This window comes from Heteronotia binoei, chromosome 1, assembly GCF_032191835.1.
Source record: "Heteronotia binoei isolate CCM8104 ecotype False Entrance Well chromosome 1, APGP_CSIRO_Hbin_v1, whole genome shotgun sequence".
NCBI classification, from domain to species: Eukaryota; Metazoa; Chordata; class Lepidosauria; order Squamata; family Gekkonidae; genus Heteronotia; species Heteronotia binoei.
The window spans coordinates 106296909-106315315 of NC_083223.1; positions in this window are offsets into that span (position 1 = coordinate 106296909).

Consider the following 18407-nt stretch of genomic DNA (forward strand, 5'->3'; position numbering starts at 1 on the left):
ATGCACATGTAAATAAACAGATCTCTACAAAGATACACTGTATTTTCAGTATTCTTCCCTCCAAAGATGAATGAACCAAATAAAGGCTCTCCAGAATTTCTTACCGCTGAAGGAAGTCATAGTGTGAATTCTGTTTTACAAACTAACCTAGATAGGGTTGCCAATCCCCAGCTGAAGGCAGGGGATCACCAGTTTAGAGGCCCTCCCCCACTTCAGGGTTAGCAGAAAGTGAGGAGGGAAATGTCTGCAGGACACTCCATTATACCCTATGGAGACCAATTCCCATAGGTTATAATGGAAAATTGATCCATGGGGCTCTAGAGAGGCTGTTTTTTTGAGGTAGTGACACCAAATTTTCAGCATAGCATCTGGTGCCTCTCCTCAAAATATCCCCAAGTTTCAAAAAGATTGGACCAGGGGGTCCAATTCTATGAGCCCCAAAAGGTAGTGCCCCTATCCTTCATTATTTCCAAATGGAGGGAAGGCATTGTCCCTTTCAATGTGGTTGCCAAAACTCCCTCCTTGCCACACCCTTGCTCCTGGCTCCACCCCATAGTCTCTTGGCTCCACCCCCAAAATCCCCAGATATTTATTTTGACCTGGCAACCCTAAATGTCAGCCAAAATTGGGCGAATAGAAGATATTATTGTACCAATTTGGAATCCACTCAGCAACTCATATTTTGTGAACTTTGTTAAATGTGCCATTTTCCTTTTTGGATGCTATCTCCATTGAGTTTAGCAAATTATTCTATATATTCAATGTAGATATTTATTTTAAAAAATTGTGACTTGTTCTATAAATTCACAGCTATGCTGCATGTAACAAGCATAATTTATATCAATATTTCTTTTCTTCTAACTCAGGCTTTTCTGCTTTTAGAAGCAATTTCCCAAGGATTCAATGCCCCTGACATGGTTTGCTGTTCATGTTGTCACTTCTTGTAGAGTCCTAGCTATTTATGTACTAGTGAGTGCCCCTTGGACACAGATATCTAGCTAAATTCCAAAACCCTGCTACCATATTAGAGGTTATAATTGCTTATTATCAAAAACAAAACTCAAAAATGTTGCTCACTTTGAAAAAGCTATAAAATATTAGCTCAAGATGGAGAGTCATGTTAGTCTGTCTGTAACATTAGAAAAGAGTCCAGTAGCACCTTAAAGACTAACAAAGTTCATACTCTACTGCTATAAAATATTCGTTTGTTATGGAAATCTATTTACATAAAACATGCCTTCATGATCATTGTAAGTAGTATTTGTATATGATATATTTGTTAGGGCTCCCTAGACGGGAGCACATTCAACCGGGGCTCCGGAGACTGCATTGGCTGCCAATAACATACCGAGTTCGGTACAAGGTGCTGGTTATGACCTTTAAAGCCCTTTATGGCCTGGGACCTACCTACCTTAGGGACCGTCTCTCCCCACAGGTTCCCCAGAGGGTGCTGAGATTGGGGTCTCAGAACCTCCTTACAATCCCTGGGCCAAAGGAGGCCCATCTGAAAGCGACCAGAGACAGGGCCTTCTCGATTGCAGCTCCCTGTTGGTGGAACCAGCTCCCGGAGGAGGTGAGGGCCCTGCGGAACCCTGAACAGTTCCGCAGGGCCTGTAAAACAGCCCTCTTCCGGTTGGCATATAATTAATTGACACCAGGATGCCTGAAAAATTAAACTTGAACATCAGAATATCGAACACTGGAATACTTGAAGGATTGAGTCAACGAAAAGGTAGCATAGTGCATATCGATGTGAGTTTTATGTATTTTATGTATTTCTATGTATTTTATATATTTTATTGTATAATTATTAATGTATTTTAAACTGATTTTGTTAGCTTTTGGAATTGTAAGCCGCCCTGAGCCCACCTTGGTGGGGTAGGGCGGGATATAAATCGAATAAATAAATAAATAAATAAATAAATATATTACGGGACAAGTTTATATCTTTATCAATTTCATTGATTTTATTGCATTTTAAACAGTCATCAGAATTCATAGCAAAATGCTCTTTATTCTTTCATGGGTGAGCTTCAACTTTGGCTATACCTGTTAGATCCCAAGCCCTGTAGAATCTATTTAAATGAAATATGGATCAGAGGTGACACCTGGTGGTCAAAATAAAGCATGCCTTTCCTTTTGACCAATTTCCTTGGAGTTCATATTCTGTCCATGCCATCAAGAACCAGCACATGGGAAATTTATCACTAATTCAAAGGCATAAAAGTGCATAGTGAGATAAAACAATCACAATTCCTTCTCTTGAAATCAGTAGTAAGGACCCACATAAAAAGATCTGAGATGGGGGGTGGGATGGAGGTGGAATTGGTGATTCACACGTGTACTGATGGCTCTCTAACCAGGGAGAAATTGTAGTTTTCTATGTGGCTCCTAGGTAGAAATATTGAAGAATAAGGTCTTCTCCAAAATGAAGCACTGCAAGCTGCACAAAAACATTCTTTTACTTTCCTGTTTTTCTCAGCTTTCCAGTAGAAAATTTCCTGTCTGTACAAACAAAACAGTGCAGGAAAGGTATGCAGGACATATCTAGCCAGACTTATGGAACATTACTAGAAAAGATACTGTCTTCTCCACCATCTCCTGGAATTACAACTAATCTCCATACTGCAAAGGTGACTTCCCATTGAGAAAATGGCCACTTTGGAGGGTAGACTGTATGGCATTACACCCTGATGAAGTCCCTCCTCTTCTCAAGTTCCATCCTTCCCAAGTTCCACCCCCAAATCTCCAGGACTTTCCCAACCTGGAGTTGGCAATTCTATGACATGAAGAAACAGGAGAAACAAATAAATGCAATAACTTTGGGATTGTAACCCAAGTAATTTTTCCAATATATATATAATAACCTCTGAACAACTAATTATTCATGAAATGTTCTTAGGTGTGTCCTATGACATGTCAGATTTTATGTCCTTGACTTCTCATATCCATTTTCACTAAGGGCCAAACTAAACAAGCTCAGAGAATGGGCCTCCACATGTGTCACATGGCTATAAAATGAAGCCAAACAGTAGGGGTTGATCAGAATTCAATCTGCAGAACTGAAGGAAGAAGATTTAACTCTTCCTCCCACTGCAGTTTCTCTAGCCAGAAAGGCACCAACCTCTGCTGCTGCTTTATGTCCCATGTGAATGTGGGATGAGGGTGGGTGGACAGGCACAACACTGGTGCTTCCCCAACATTTCCCAGACACTGGTCCAGATCACTGCCACCCTTACAATTATTTCTAGGATCAAATTACAAAACCACAATTCCACCATCATACATAGTTCAGCCCTAAAACATTTACTTGTTTTTTCCTCTCCTTGTCCTTTCCTCAACTAATGTTCTCTAGTCACTTCTGAATTCACTCCCCCCACCCACCTACTCTGTAAAATGCTCCTAAACACTCTTTTGATCCTGCAGGCTGTCCATCTCAGCTTCTGAGCAATCCCTTAGTGACACATTAAGGCAAAGAAAAAATGTGTAGTATTCATGCTCAGGGGTCACACAGTAATCCAACACCCTTCCTTCCACGGGTCACAAAAATAGACAGGCGGATTTTTTCCATGATATGACACATATTAATCTCCAAGGATGATATACAGCCAATAATCTGCAATGCAAGCCTACATCATAAGATGCAACACAAATTTAGCCTCTTGAAATGCTCTTTGGCTTATTACGGCATCTCAAAGAGTTGCATTCAGCAGGGACTTGGAACATGTGGCCTGTTCTGTTGCCCTATAATAAACTGCTTCCCTCCCAAGAACTAAGCTAGTTACTTAAAAAGCACATGAGTCTTAGAAAACATTGACTTGAATCAACATTTGGTCTCACATTTTTAAATTCTGTGACACTGTTAGTGAGATGCTTGAAATTTGGGTTTAATATAATACAGGGGGTCAGTTTTGAATATAGGGCACAATCACAGAAGGTATTAAAAACAGCCAGCCTCTGAAGACGTGCATTTCCAGAACAACTTTCACATGCATATTTGAAATTAAGGAACAGGGCTGATACATTAAAGACCTGTCATTGATTGTTTTATTAATTAACCACTGTGTTCAGTTTCTCCACTGGCTACATTTATGCTGCATGCTGTTGTTAGGAAAATGCTTCTACATTTATTATATAGGGCCAATTTGGAAAGATAGCAAGAGCCCCTACATAAGCACATCAGAATGTATATAAGCATGTGCCTTGCGCTGTGTGGACCAGTGTATCTATTCCAACACCATTATTTATTTACACCCCACTTTTCTTCCCTATGCAGACTGAAAACAGCTTACAGCTTTGTTCCCTCCTCTTCCATTCTACTCTCACAACAGCAATGCTGTGAAGTAGGTTCAACTGAGAGCAAGTGACTGACTCAAGGTCATCCCACCAATTTCCATGGCAGAGTTGGGACTCAAGCCTTGGTCTCCCAGTCCTAGTTCAATGTTCTGTTCATTACAACACCCTGTCTCTCTGAGACAGATCTGAAATGTCCCAGGTTTGCAAGAAAATCTGATATCTATCTATCTATCTATCTATCTATCTATCTATCTATCTATCTATCTATCTATCTATCTATCTATCTATCTATCTAAAGTCTGTTCATGCTCCCCTCCCTCCTGCCCTGGAGGGCAGGACTCATTGGTGCTAGGTCCAGCAGCAACCTCAAAAAATCTGCTATCATGCAATTTCAATGAGTCAGCCAGGTGCAGCAGTGGTTACCAGATTATACAATTTCATACAACTCAGTGGGGCCCAGCAGCAGCCTCTGTACAACTTGTGCTATTTGGCTGGGCCTGGCAGGAGTCACCACACAATTTGCCTGACTGACTAGCTACCGCATGATTTTTGCAACTTTTCCTAGGGAGAGGCTGCCGAGAAGAATGTGGGAAAGAGAGCTGAGAATCACTTTGGTGCAGACTGGAACCTGGGAGACCCCTCAGGCATGGAAGCTTGATGTGTGACTTTAGGCAAGTCTGTCTCTTTCAGCCTAATCTACCTCTCAGGGCTATTGTGAAGATAACATGGAGGAGACGATATAAGCTGCTTGGTTCTCTATTAAGGATAGGCTTCCCAACCCCCGCCCCCCCGCCCTGCCGGGGGACCCATGGATTAGCAGCCTAATCCCCTGCTCCCTAAAAATCTGATAGCGGGGGTAGGGGGGGTGGAACGGCGTCGTGTCTCTTTCCCTGCCTGGCTTCAAGCTTCTCCCTTCCTCCGAGTTACAAAGACCCGCCCACCGCCGGCCTGCTATTCGCTCCAGTCTGGCCTCCCTTTGCGAGGTGCATGCTGGGACTTGTAGTCCTTGCATCCTCTCACATCTGCTGAGCATTATTCTCTATGTGGAGATTGATTCTCATAGGGTATAATGGGGAATTGATCTGGAGGTTTCAGGGGCTCTGGGGGAGCTGTTTTTTGAGATAGAGGCACCAAATTTTCAGTATAGTATCTAGTGACTCTTCCCAAAGTATCTCCCAAGTTTCAAAACGATTGGACCAGGGGGTCCCATTCTATGAGCCCCAAAAGAAGGTGCCCCTATCCTTCATTATTTCCTATGGAAGGAAGACATTTAAAAAGGTGTGCGGTTCCTTTAAATGTGATGGCCAGAACTCCCTTGGAGTTCAATTGTGCTTGTCACACCCTTGTTCTTGGCTCCGCCCCGATGTCTCCTGGATCCACCCCCAAAGTCTCCTGGCTCCACCCCCAAAGTCCCCAGATATTTCTTGAATTGGACTTGGCAACCCTAATTAAGGAGAAAGGTGGGGTATAAATGAAAGAAAGAAATAAAGCATAAGCTGGGGGGCAGAGCGCAGATAAAAGAAAGGTTGACTAGTAAACAGGAAGGACAGAAGGAAGCAGGGAAAGGGAAGAGGATATGGGGGTTGCCAGGAAGCAGGCCTGTAGCCACAGGGGGGGGGCTGTGGGGGCCCTGCCCCCTGACTTCAAGGCAGCCCCCCCCCCAACTTCCAGGGGACCTTCAGTGTGCAGTCTGCTTTTTTCATTTTCTTTTTGCCATGGTTGAGCCAGCAAAGCATCATCAGTGGCAGCCAGTGCCAGGAGAGCGGAGCAGGGCGCATTGCACTGTGACAGCAAAAGCAACAGGTGGACAGGAGGGAGTTGGAGGAAGCCAAGTAGAATGGGCTGAGGAGGGGAGACAGATGGAGCTCCTGGCTGCAAAGTGCCAGAGTGGAAGAGAGGGAGGTAGAAGGAAACCCCCCTGCTAGCATGCATGGGGTAGTCCCTTCTTGACTCCAAAGTTTAAGCGTTGGCTGCTTCAATTTGGCCACATTCAGAGCCTCCAGCTTTTGCCCCTACCCCAGAAAGCTTCTGAGAAGCCCACAGTAGATGGGAAAGTGGTAGAGAGAAGACCCCATCCTGCCCAGTTTATGAGCCACATTCTGCTGAAGTCCAGACCCTTTTCTACTCCTTCTTTAGGAGAGGGACAGTGGCTCAGTGGTAGAGCATCTGCTTGGGAAGCAGAAGGTTTCAGGTTCAATCCCTGGAATCTCCAAAAAAGAGTCCAGGCAAATAGGTGTGAAAAAACCTCAGCTTGAGACCCTGGAGAGCCGCTGCCAGTCTGAGAAGACAATACTGACTTTGATGGACCAAAGGTCTGATTCATTATAAGGCAGCTTCATATGTTCATATATGTTCAAGTGTGCCCCCTGACTTTTTAAAAAGCCCCCTGACTTGTAAAATCCTGGCTACGGCCCTGCCAGGAATAAAAAATACTGTGGGGAGAGCAAAACCAGAGAAACTCCTTGCAGGTTCCTCACTTGTAATAAATAATTATAACTTGCACTTCAGCAAGTTGTGTGAATCCATCTTAGGTTAGCTGTTTTACTGATTTGCTTTAGGGTTCTCTTGCAAGGTCATGCTCCTCATATAAGAGCAAGATAAAAGCCCCAGCTGTCTTCTTATAACAACAGACTGCTAGGAGATCATTAAGCTTCAAGTGACTATCAGTCCGAATGTTATCTCATGTGATTATTTTCCTTGGCCAGTTTCTGTGAGAGGCTCTGAATGATAGCTGCAGTTTCATGACTACATTGTAAGCCTCTTGCACCATCTCAAAAGAGCTGATAAGACCAATAGTAACTTTAACAAATATAAAACATCATATTTTCCACTCTTGATTAACAGGTATTTAGCCAGATTTCTAGCATACAAAAACAGGCTTTCCCCTAGCATTTAGGAACAAAGAATATACATACAAATGTACATATACATTTGAAAAATGTAAACCATGTATTGGATTGGTGGTGGTGGGGGGGAACCATTTATGACACTGACAGTGCCATCCTCAGCAGAGTTATACCCTTCTAAGTCCATTGAAGCTGGTGGGCTTAGAAGGGTGTAACTCCTGTTTAGCATTGCACTGCAAATGCCATAAATGGTTTTGCCCTTGGCAGGTATCAAGTCGGGGTGGGGGGATCCCTTCCAGGCAGTTATATGCAGCATTACTTGATGCCTGAATCACTTGCAGTCAAGAATCTCTAGCATATTAAGAGCAAAACAACAGTCCATGCATAAACTCTGCTGTATTTCTTAAATTGGACTGATTGAATAATGAAAAATCCTTTAATTTCTCACCTTATCTTCATATTCCATGCATTTTTCATTCCTTCTATTACTATTTATGGATTTCCATTACTTGTTTCTTCAAGGGGAAACAAAAAATAATTCCCCTCTCTCTGTTGGATCAGGGCCACTACCAGATCTCCCATCAACAGCCATGAAAACACACTCTTCCTCCTGTTGCTTTAACCACAGTCAAATTGAACATCAGCACTAATCAATAGCTGTGGCTAATGCTTACCAAGACTTCCATTGATGCAAGATCTGAGATAACTACATTTGGATTTGTTCCTCAGAGAGGAGTGAGACTATGTGTTCTCATGGCTGCTTCTTATCTCTCAAGCCCTGTTAAAAAAAAGACCACATGTACTTTTATATCTGGTCCCAAAAGCTGTTCCAGTGGGCCAAGGATGATGTGTAAATGTAAGGCTTTTGGCTCATTGCTGTCATTCAGCTAAGCTGGCCACAGTTATGCTTCTGCATGTGCTGGTTTATCTTAATTAGTGCCTTGTGTTCAACAAGAAGCACCACACCAATACTGAAGCAACGATTTTCAAATGCAACAACTTCCACACAACTACAAAAGCCACTGCGGCTCTACAATTTCTTTAATGTCACATCAGTTGCTGTAGAAAAATGCCCTCTTCTAGTAATTGCATGGAGAAAAACTGGTTGCTGTTCTACCGTTGCTTCTGTCCTGAGGGTAGCATCCATGCATCATTCTACCCCCTGCAGGTCATGATTGAATGGATGGAAACAAGTAATGTGCTACCCTAAACATAGAAGCAACTTTGCTGAATTCCCCCCCCCCCCTTGCTACTGAGGACTGCAAAAAGGAGGAGTAGCAGTCTTGGCCTCTGTAACCTCAGCCCAAATGCTTGTGGGCTGTCTGGAATGCATAGAAGATCAATTGTTGCTCCCAGCAGATGAAGCCATTATCCTTTTAAATCTAACATCTGTCCACCATTGACTTCTCAAAGTTATGTTTCTGATTACTACTGTTCTTCAAAACATTACTACAAACTAAGACATGGGGGAGTAGGAGAAACCAATACATTCACTATATTGTGGAATTGTAACTCAGGTGATTCTTTTGATACAAATATATCATTACCACCAAACAACCACATAACTAAGTACTCAATATATATTGCCAAGAGTGTCCAGTGGCATGCCACCATCTCTGGGCTCTGAATTTCATGGCTATGCAAGCCTCTAGGTCCTCAGGTCATAGCCATTTATTTAGACACTTCTGGATGCAGGGGTCATTGCAGCTTAATGGAAGAGCAATAACTGCATACAAACAGCACTTAGGTTCCATCCATGGCAGGTAGGTTGCTGTGTCACAGATAGCAGATCTGGGGAGAACCTTCATCTGGCATAAGGGTGAGTTTATGCCAATCATTAGACAAACAAATCACCTAACCAGGCCTCAGATTCAGCAGGAGCTCACAGGAGCATAGCTCCTGAACCTTTCTGAGAGTTCCCCCTCTTCCTCCCCACCTATCCTGTCCATTGAATAGTAGGCGCAGCTGCATAACAATCCCTGGATTAGGAAAGCAGCCAGCCAGCCACCAGGGGCTTTGCCACACCCACAACAGCCCTCATTAACCCCTGGAGAAGCCTGCACCACCCTTTCTCCACTTCTTTTGTGATTTTGGGCAGCGGGTGGTTTGCTGGCCTTTTGAATGGGGGGGGGGCAGCCCAGGAGAGCCTCAGGCGAGCAATGCCTGCTTGGGCTGGCTGGATCTCTAGTCAGCCCAAGCAGGCCTTGCTCACCCAGGGCTCTCCTTTCTTGCATCGGGTTGCTTTTGGCTGGGCGGGGGGCGGCATATGCTCATGCGTTATGCTAATGAGCTCTGCCACCTATTTTTCTACAAAACAATCCCTGCACCTAACCATATGCTATTGTCTCACCCATTTTTTCTAATGTTCCTTGTCTTTTACAAATCCACTTAGTGGTTATTTTTGTCTACCTCTGTCAAGGGCACAGCTGACTTCTTATGCCGAGTACGGCTTCTCAGTGGGCTGTGAGAGTTCTAAGGCACAAAACCATTCACATTCATATAAACTGGAGGAGTCAGTTTATACATTCATCTGGCCCCAGGCCTTGAAATTACACTAATTAGTATTTCCTGTTAGTTTTGAGCTGCAATACTGTTCTTCACCACACTATTTTTTATAAGGCAGAACTTTTGGGGAGAAAACTAAAGCAAAATAGGAGTTGAGATATTCCACCTTCTCCTTGTCATCATCACTGTGCAGTGATCCTACTATAATCATGGAGGTAGATCTGTGGATACCACAAAAAACCACAGGTTTGTGGAAAAATCTGAAATCTAAAACAAATTGATTAACCCCCATAAATAAACATCCTCCATGGCCATCACTAGTTTGGTTAGTAGCTAGGCTGGAATGAGAAAAAGCAGCAGGGAAAGTTCAGGATATGGATAAGTCCAGGAAGAGGAAGAGATAATGTGGGAAGGGGGAGATATGGGGAACTGAGGTGTATTTTGGCTCTGGTTTAATTGTTTTAATGAGTTTTTTGTTGGTTTCAGTCGTTTATAAGATTTGATTTCATTACATATATTTTTAATTTGTTAGCCATCTTGGTAGCTCTTTTGAGGGTAGAAAGGTGGAGGATAAATTTTGTAAAATACAAATAAATAAATAATAATTTCTGGTATTTCTGTGAGTCTTACTTCAGGCAGCTTACAAGTGAAACAATGCAACAATATAAAACAACAAGCCATTACAAACAAGCCATTGGACATAAACATCCAGAAGCTGACTGTTTAAACAGGTGCTAAGATAAAACTTCTAAACTCCTAATTATATACATACAATCATGAAACTATATGTGATGTTTATTATAGCTGATGTTTTTAGATATTTATATCCTGCATTTCTGCTCAAAGGGAATCCAAAAAGGTTTACATCATTCTGCCCTCTTTCCTTTTATCCTCAAAGCAACCTGGTGAGGTAGGTTAACCCATTGAGCTGCTACAGCAGAATGGTATTTGAAACTTGTTCTCCATCTTCAAGTACTGTCATATAGAGGACGGTGCATAATTGTTTTCTGTTGCCCCAGAAGGTTGGATTAGAACAAGTGGGTTGAAATTAAATCAATAATAAGACCTCTGTCCTGCAGGAGTTTCTGACCGAACAGGACATGGACCTGGCTTGCGTGACCGAGACCTGGGTGCGCGAGGGGGAGACGGTAGCTCTCTCCCAGACCGTTCCCCCAGGATACTCGGTCTTTCATCAGTCACGGACTAGCGGGCGGGGGGGGGGGGGGCGGGGGGCACTTTTCATACGAGAGGCTTACTCCTTTAGGGCTCTTCCGGCTCCAGAGATTCCGGGCGTTGAATGTGTTGGCCTGATGTGGGATGTTGGGGAGGGGTTGGCGATCTGGCTGGTGTACCGACCGCCTAACGCACCGGCCGACGCCTTACCATCCCTGGTGGAGGCCGCGGCGGGCTGGGCGCTAGAGCACCCAAGGCTTTTGGTCTTGGGTGACTTCAATGTCCATGCCGACGACGCGGCATCCAGCCAGGCGATGGACCTGGTGTCATCCATGGCGACACTAGGACTCTCCCAGGTTGTTACAACACCCACTCATCAGGCGGGACACATGTTAGACCTGGTCTTTGCGGCCGGAATATCAGTGACTGATATTGCAATGGAAGCAGTGCCATGGTCAGATCACTTTGCCCTTAAGGCCCGTATGGAGGTGTCACCCAAAACCTGTTTAGGCGGTGAGCGTATTTTAGCTCACCCGCGGAGCCTGATGGACCCGGAATGGTTCCTAACGGCTCTACGGGATACCTGGCCCGCTGGCGATTCCCTGGATGATCTGGTAGAGTCCTGGAATGATGGGCTCTCCAGGGCCATCGAGGAGATCGCACCCAGGCGCCCTCTGCGCCCCCGCCCGAAACCGTCGCCCTGGTTTAACCGGGAGCTGCGGCAACAAAAGCGGGGGCTCAGACGACTAGAGAGGCAATGGCGGCGTACTCAAGACGAAGCGACCCGAACATCTTATAGAGAGAGTTTGAAGGCCTATGAGATGGCAATCAAATCCGCAAAGAGAGTATTCTTTGCGGCTAAGATTGCGTCCGCAACTTCGCGCCCAGCACAATTATTTGACATAATTAGAGGACTTACAACACTGCCGCAAGGCAGGTTAAATTCTATTGAATTGGAAATTGGCTGTGAGGCTTTTGCGAAATTTTTTGCGGATAAAATCGCGTCACTCCGCCCCGACCCCCCTGCCAGTTTGGAGACAGTGAGCGAACCTGAGGCCCCGAGCCTGTCTTCGGATTATATTCTGGATGGCTTTAGCCCCCTCAGCCTGGAGGAAGTTGACAGGATTCTCTTATCGGCTCGCCCAACAACTTGTAAATTGGACCCATGCCCTTCCTGGCTTATTAAATCTTGCCAGGGGGATCTTAGATATCCTGTACGGGATATCATAAATAGATCCCTAACGGAAGGGCACTTTCCAATGCCACTCAAAGAGGCTGTGGTCCGTCCCCTCCTAAAAAACCATCCTTAGATCCGGCCCAATTGGCACATTATCGGCCGGTTTCAAATTTGCCCTTTTTGGGTAAACTTATTGAGAGGGCAGTGGCGATGCAATTACAGACTTTCCTGGGGGACGCTTCCGTCCTTGACCCATTTCAGTTTGGCTTTCGCCCGGGACACGGGACGGAGACAGTGTTGGTTGCCCTAGTGGATGACCTTCAACGGCATCTGGATCGGGGTGGCTCGGCGGTGCTGATGTTGTTAGACCTGTCGGCTGCGTTCGACACGGTCGACCATCGGCTACTGACGTGCCGCCTCGCCGACGCCGGGATTCAGGGGTTGGCTTTACAGTGGCTTTCCTCTTTCCTGGAAGGTCGGGAACAAAGGGTCGCAATTGGGGGGGAGCTATCCCAGAGGCGCACACTCGATTGTGGTGTGCCCCAAGGGGCGGTTCTCTCCCCGATGTTATTCAATATCTATATGCGGCCTCTTGCCCAGATTGCCCGAAGGTATGGTTTGGGGTGTCACCAGTATGCTGATGACACCCAGCTCTATCTACTTATGGACGGCCGGCTGGTCTGCGCCCCGGAAAATTTCGACCGGGCATTACGGGCTGTGGCTGAGTGGCTCAAACTGAGTGGGCTGAAGCTAAATCCTACAAAGACAGAGGTCCTTTGCTTGGGTCACCACGGCCCGGGGGGGGGGATCCCCCTGCCAGCTTTTGACGGTGCACCGCTGATGGCGGCGGACAGGGTCAGGAGCTTGGGGGTGCTGTTGGAGCCTTCCTTAAAGATGGAGGCTCAGATAGCAGCCGCTGCCAAGTCCGCATTTTTTCATCTTAGGCGGGCAAGGCAGCTGGCCCCCTTCCTGGAGCGTGACGACCTAGCAACAGTGATCCATGCTACGGTCACCTCGAGGTTGGACTACTGCAATGCCCTCTACATGGGGCTGCCCCTGTCCCGGACTCGGAAATTGCAGCTGGTGCAGAATGCTGCGGCCTGGCTGTTATTAGGTCTCCCAAAGTGGGGACACATTCGGCCGGGTCTTTGGACTCTGCACTGGCTTCCAGTGATGTACCGAGTCCGGTACAAGGTGCTGGTTATTACCTTTAAAGCCCTATATGGCCTGGGACCTGCCTACCTGAAGGACCGTCTCTCCCCACATGTTCCCCAGAGAGCACTGAGGTCAGGAACACAAAATCTCCTCTCTATCCCCGGGCCAAAAGAAGCCCGCTTGAAAGTCACCAGAGAAAGGGCTTTCTCCGTTATGGCCCCCCACATGGTGGAATCAGCTGCCGGAAGAGGTGAGGGCCCTGCGGGACTTGGTTCAGTTCCGCAGGGCCTGTAAGACGACCCTCTTCCGGCTAGCTTACACCTAGCTGGGATGAAAACTTGATGTAACTGGCCAGCCATCTGTTTATATGAAATGTAATGTTAATGGTTTTTAAGGTTTAATTGTTTTTATCAAATTGAAATGTACTGGTTTTTAAGGTTTTAAATGTTTAAGTATCTAATTGTTTTATACTTAAAACTGTTTAAATTTTATGTTTGATTAATTGTTGGAAGCCGCCCTGAGCCACTTGTGGGAAGGGCGGGATATAAATCCCGAATAAATAAATAAATAAATAAATAAATAAATAAATAAAAGTGTTTTTAGCTAAATATCAGGAAGAACTTTCTTACAGGGTGGTTCCTCAGTGGAACAGGCTTCCTTGGGCTCTCCTTCCTTGGAGGATTTTAAGCAAGGGCCAGATGACCATTTGACAGCAATGCTGATTCTGTGAATTAGGCAAATCATGAGAAGGAGGTCAGGAAGGGGGTGTGGGAGGAGGTATTTGAGAAATTCCTGCATTGTAAGGGGGGTTGGACTAGATCATCCTGGAGGTCCCTTCCAACTCTATGATTCTGTGATTCCAGAGCATAGTCTGACACTCAAACATTACATTATGCTGAGACCATATGACTGGTTCACTAAAAAAATATTACTTTAATGTTTAGGGTTTTCAACTTTTGATTTGAGATGTTCTGATTCCTAGGTGGAACTAGGGTCTGAGTGTTGGATAGCCCAGAGAACAGAGCCAGATGGACTTTTAAGACCTCTGGATACTTTTCAGTCCTTTCTTTAATCTAATGTCATGCATGCATAATGAAAAAGAAATCAATGAATCAAAGAAGTAGAAAGGGGAAACATATTGAACCACAGTACTAAGAAAAAGAAAACAGCATCTGCAGCCATGATGTTCCATGCTCCTGAAGCACAAGGACTGATATATATTGAAACATTTGTCTTTAAACAGGAATTATATGCTACACAGACAAACCTTATATCAACACTAGCCCTTTAAGAAATTTATACTCCACTGACACCATGGGTGAAGCTGTTTTAGGTGTAGGGGTGCATGTCCATCAAAGTGCAAATTATGCAAGTCAACTAGACATCAGAACATGCACAGAATCAGCAGATCTGTCCTATTGCAAATTCAATATCCCTGTCATCTCTGGGTCCTAGATAAATAGCAATTAGTGCACCATTGAAATAGTGACTAATAACTAATTGGCCTGTCAAAAGAGTAGGTAGATTCATTCATAAGACAGAGGCAGTGGCTCAGAAATATAGCATCTGCTTGGCATGCAAAAGGCCCCAGGTTCAATCTCTGGCATCCTGAAGACTCAAAGCCAGTCTAAGTAAACCGCACTAACTTTGAGTGACCAGTGGTCTGATACAGTATAATGTGTATACATAGCAAGAAAACAACAGCATTTATTAAAACAAATGAAAATAACACAACACAGTATGCAAGCTTTCAGGTTCTCCAGATCTGTTCGACAAGCCAGGGTGTTAAAAATGGGGGGAGAGAAAAATATCTCTGGCCATGATCTCAAGTCCTCTTTGTCAGCTATCCTGTATAGAATGCTTTGCTGACTTCAGTGGTCATAAGGTATGGTTAGAATCAGATTGGCATGCTGAAAGCAGAAATCAAAAATTGAAGGCCTTTTAAAGGACCTATTTATTCCATTTGATCAATTGATAAATGTTTTTGATCAGATGGCTTCTATGTTTCACTCATTAGAATAAACATATATGGTAGGGCCCAGCAGCAGGAGTCCCCCTAGGAAAAACTCAGCCTCCTGAGAACAACATCCTGCCCCAGTGTGTCAAAATTATGATCCACAGGATGCAACTGGCCCACTCAGGGCTTTAAGCAGGCCTGCACTCTTTTCTCCCCCTCCTGTTCTCCCCCTTTGAAGCTCTGAAGGCTTGAAGCTGCCAAAGTTCCCAGCTCCTTCTGCCTTGTTTTTGCCTGCTTCAGCAGGAAACTCTTCTGGGCTTGCAAAACTGCAAAAAAACCCTGCAGAACAGATTTCCCATTAAGGTCTGGGAGTAGTCTGTCTGGGCACAGAGGTGTTAATGGAAAATCCATTCCACATTTTCCTTGCAACTTTGTATGTGCTGCAATGTATTTCAATGGAGTGGAGCTCAAGTAGTTTCACTTTCCAGCGTTTGTATAGCATTTGAAACTCCTGGCAAATAAAAGGTTGATGTTTTGAACCAGCTTGTTTCTGCTGAGAACTGATGCCTAGTGAGTACTCTAACGTGGGAACCTACAGCCAAAAGGGGATATTACACTGGAGAGTCATTGCCAATCTGAGTAGACCTAGGGCGGGGATAGGGGGGAAGAAGCTTGCAATGCTCAGCCATTTCAGGTTTTCCTAGGCTCAGAGCATTTTATATTTTTAGTTTATAATTTTAGTTTCTGCTGTGATCCTTGTGCCTTTTTCTTGTTTTATTTTAAAAATTGCATTGTCAAATTCCACTATTACCTTTCCATGTCAAACAAAATATCACAAAAGTTTTAAGTATCTTTGTATTTTAAGTAAAAAATAATAGCTTTAATTGCATTTGTCTGTATCCTTTATAAAGTTTATATCTCTGCTACCTGGTATTACATGTTATGACATGCATGGCCAAGCCCCACAAAGTCCCATTTATGTCAGATCTGGCCCTCATAACAAATGAGTCTGACACCCCTGTCCTGCCCCATCTGTTGCTATAAAAGCAGAGATGGGGTATCTGCGATAAACTTGCTGGTAGGCTACTTTAGTCTATGGGGTAAAAATACTGGCCTGCTACTCCTTGCTAAATAATAATTGCCGACCAGGCTATTTTGAACCATTAAACTGTTGCCAGCAGTACACCTTTCTAAAACAAGCTATCAGGAAGTGTCTGAATGGAAGTCCCCTAAATTCAGGTGCTTGGTGATCTGTACTAAATACTTTGCTGAAAGACATTTTGGCATGCCTTCACAAAATGAGTCCTGATGATAGAAATAGGCTCCTGAGCTAACATTAAGACCAGTTTAAAACCAGTTGAAACCAGTTAGGTTGAAACGCTTAGTATGAAACAAGAAAGACAATACTAAAACCAGCACACTTTTTAAGAGTAGTAGATTTTTAAAAAGATGACCTTTTATTATTTTCGTTGCCCTTATAGTGAACCAAGGCACCAGAACAATTTCATAGCCACCAATAATCTGCAAAACGTTTTAGAGCACCATCTGAAAGGGCAACTTGCCATATCATGTTTAGAAATTTATTTTTCCTTGAAAACTTTGCATTTCTGACTGAGTTTAAAATCTTTAAATGTTTGGCACTTTGATCCTGTCACATAGAGAATACCTAACAAATCTAGTTGGGCATTGGTTGACTGTAGATTTTGTTCAGTACAGCAGTTAATTTAGAAAGCTATTCCAAATCACCTCAACGATTACAAATTCAGGCACAGAGTGAAAACAGTTTTTGTTTTCACAGGCATTTAAAATCTCCATGTTGCCTTATTTTAAGAGTGATTGTTTTAAATTGCCATTTTAAGCATTTGGTTTTTATTTTTAGCTGTGATTAATTGGATGTTGCCTTGGGAGCCTTTTAGGCATACAGGCAATGAATACATTTTTATAAATAAATAAATATTCCCAGGCCAATTTATTGTGAGATGACTAAACTGGATCCCTGTAGGTTAGCTGACAGAACTACACTGGCCCAGTTGGATTTGGCAGCAGACAGACTTTAGACTGTGGGAACTTGTCATGATTGGCATGACACTTGCTCCCCACTAAGAAACTGTGGAGAAATGATGGCTTAATTTCACGAGGGTGCCCATTGTTGAGCACACCCCAAGCAAACTGACAAGTTTGTGCCAACAGAGTTTCTTCTTTCTAGTGTCTTTCCCCCCGCCTTTGCTAGTCTAGTCCTGCCTTGCCTGGGTTCCTTTAGAATGGGATTTTTCAAGCAAGCAACTGTTTACTACTTTCAGGATTATTAATTAAGGCTACACAATACCACCAAGCTTGTGTGTTAACTTCTTATTTATATGGAGTTGCCTTGGAAGTGAAGAATATAAAGCAACCCCTGGAAGTGAAAAACTTTTCATCATTTCCTAGGAAGTATATCATCCCTTGTACCAGTGCTTGAAACACTTTCTTACAAGAAGCCCACTCATACTAAATTAATCCTGATAGCATTTTCCCCACTTTGCTGCAAAAGGATAGTCCCCTGGTGCTGGTTCACACATGCAGATCAATTGCAATCCCCCAGACCACCACCCCCCCCAACGCAATTCATGAGACTGTGTGGACAAACTTCAGTATGGACCAGGAAAAGGAAAGGAAAGGTCCCCTGTGCAAGCATTAGTCGTTTCCGACGACAGACTTTTTACAGGGTGGTTTGCCATTGCCTTCCCCAGTCATCTACACTTTCCCCCCAGCAAGCTGGGTACTCATTTTACCGACCTCGGAAGGATGGAAGGCTGAATCAACCTCGAGCTGGCTACCTGAAAACCAGCTACCGCTGGGGATTGAATTCAGGTTGTGAACAGAGCTTAGGACTACAGAATTGCAGCTTTAACACTCTGCGCCATGGGGCTCTTTTTAGTATGGACCAGGCTCTATGTCAAAAGAACCTGTAGCCAGGTGGAACTGAATTAAAGAAATCAGCTTTATTTTAAAAAGTTTTATTAATTTCAAGGAATTAGGGATAGGGAATAAGGAAGGAAAGAAATCAGCTTTAGAATGAGGAACTTTTCTTGGCACAAACCACAGGGTCTTCTAAGGATATGTTCAACAGGTTTCCAGGAAAAAGCTACAGGTTTTGTGAATATTGGCACTGAGATTTTCCCATGAGAGCTGCTTTATGTAAAAAAAAAAAAAGTGACCCAACCCTTCTTCATTTGGATGAAGTAAACAAAAACCCTAAAATAAATTCAAACTCTTACCTCCCTACTTTTCTGTCAACACCAGCCCCACTCCCTCAATA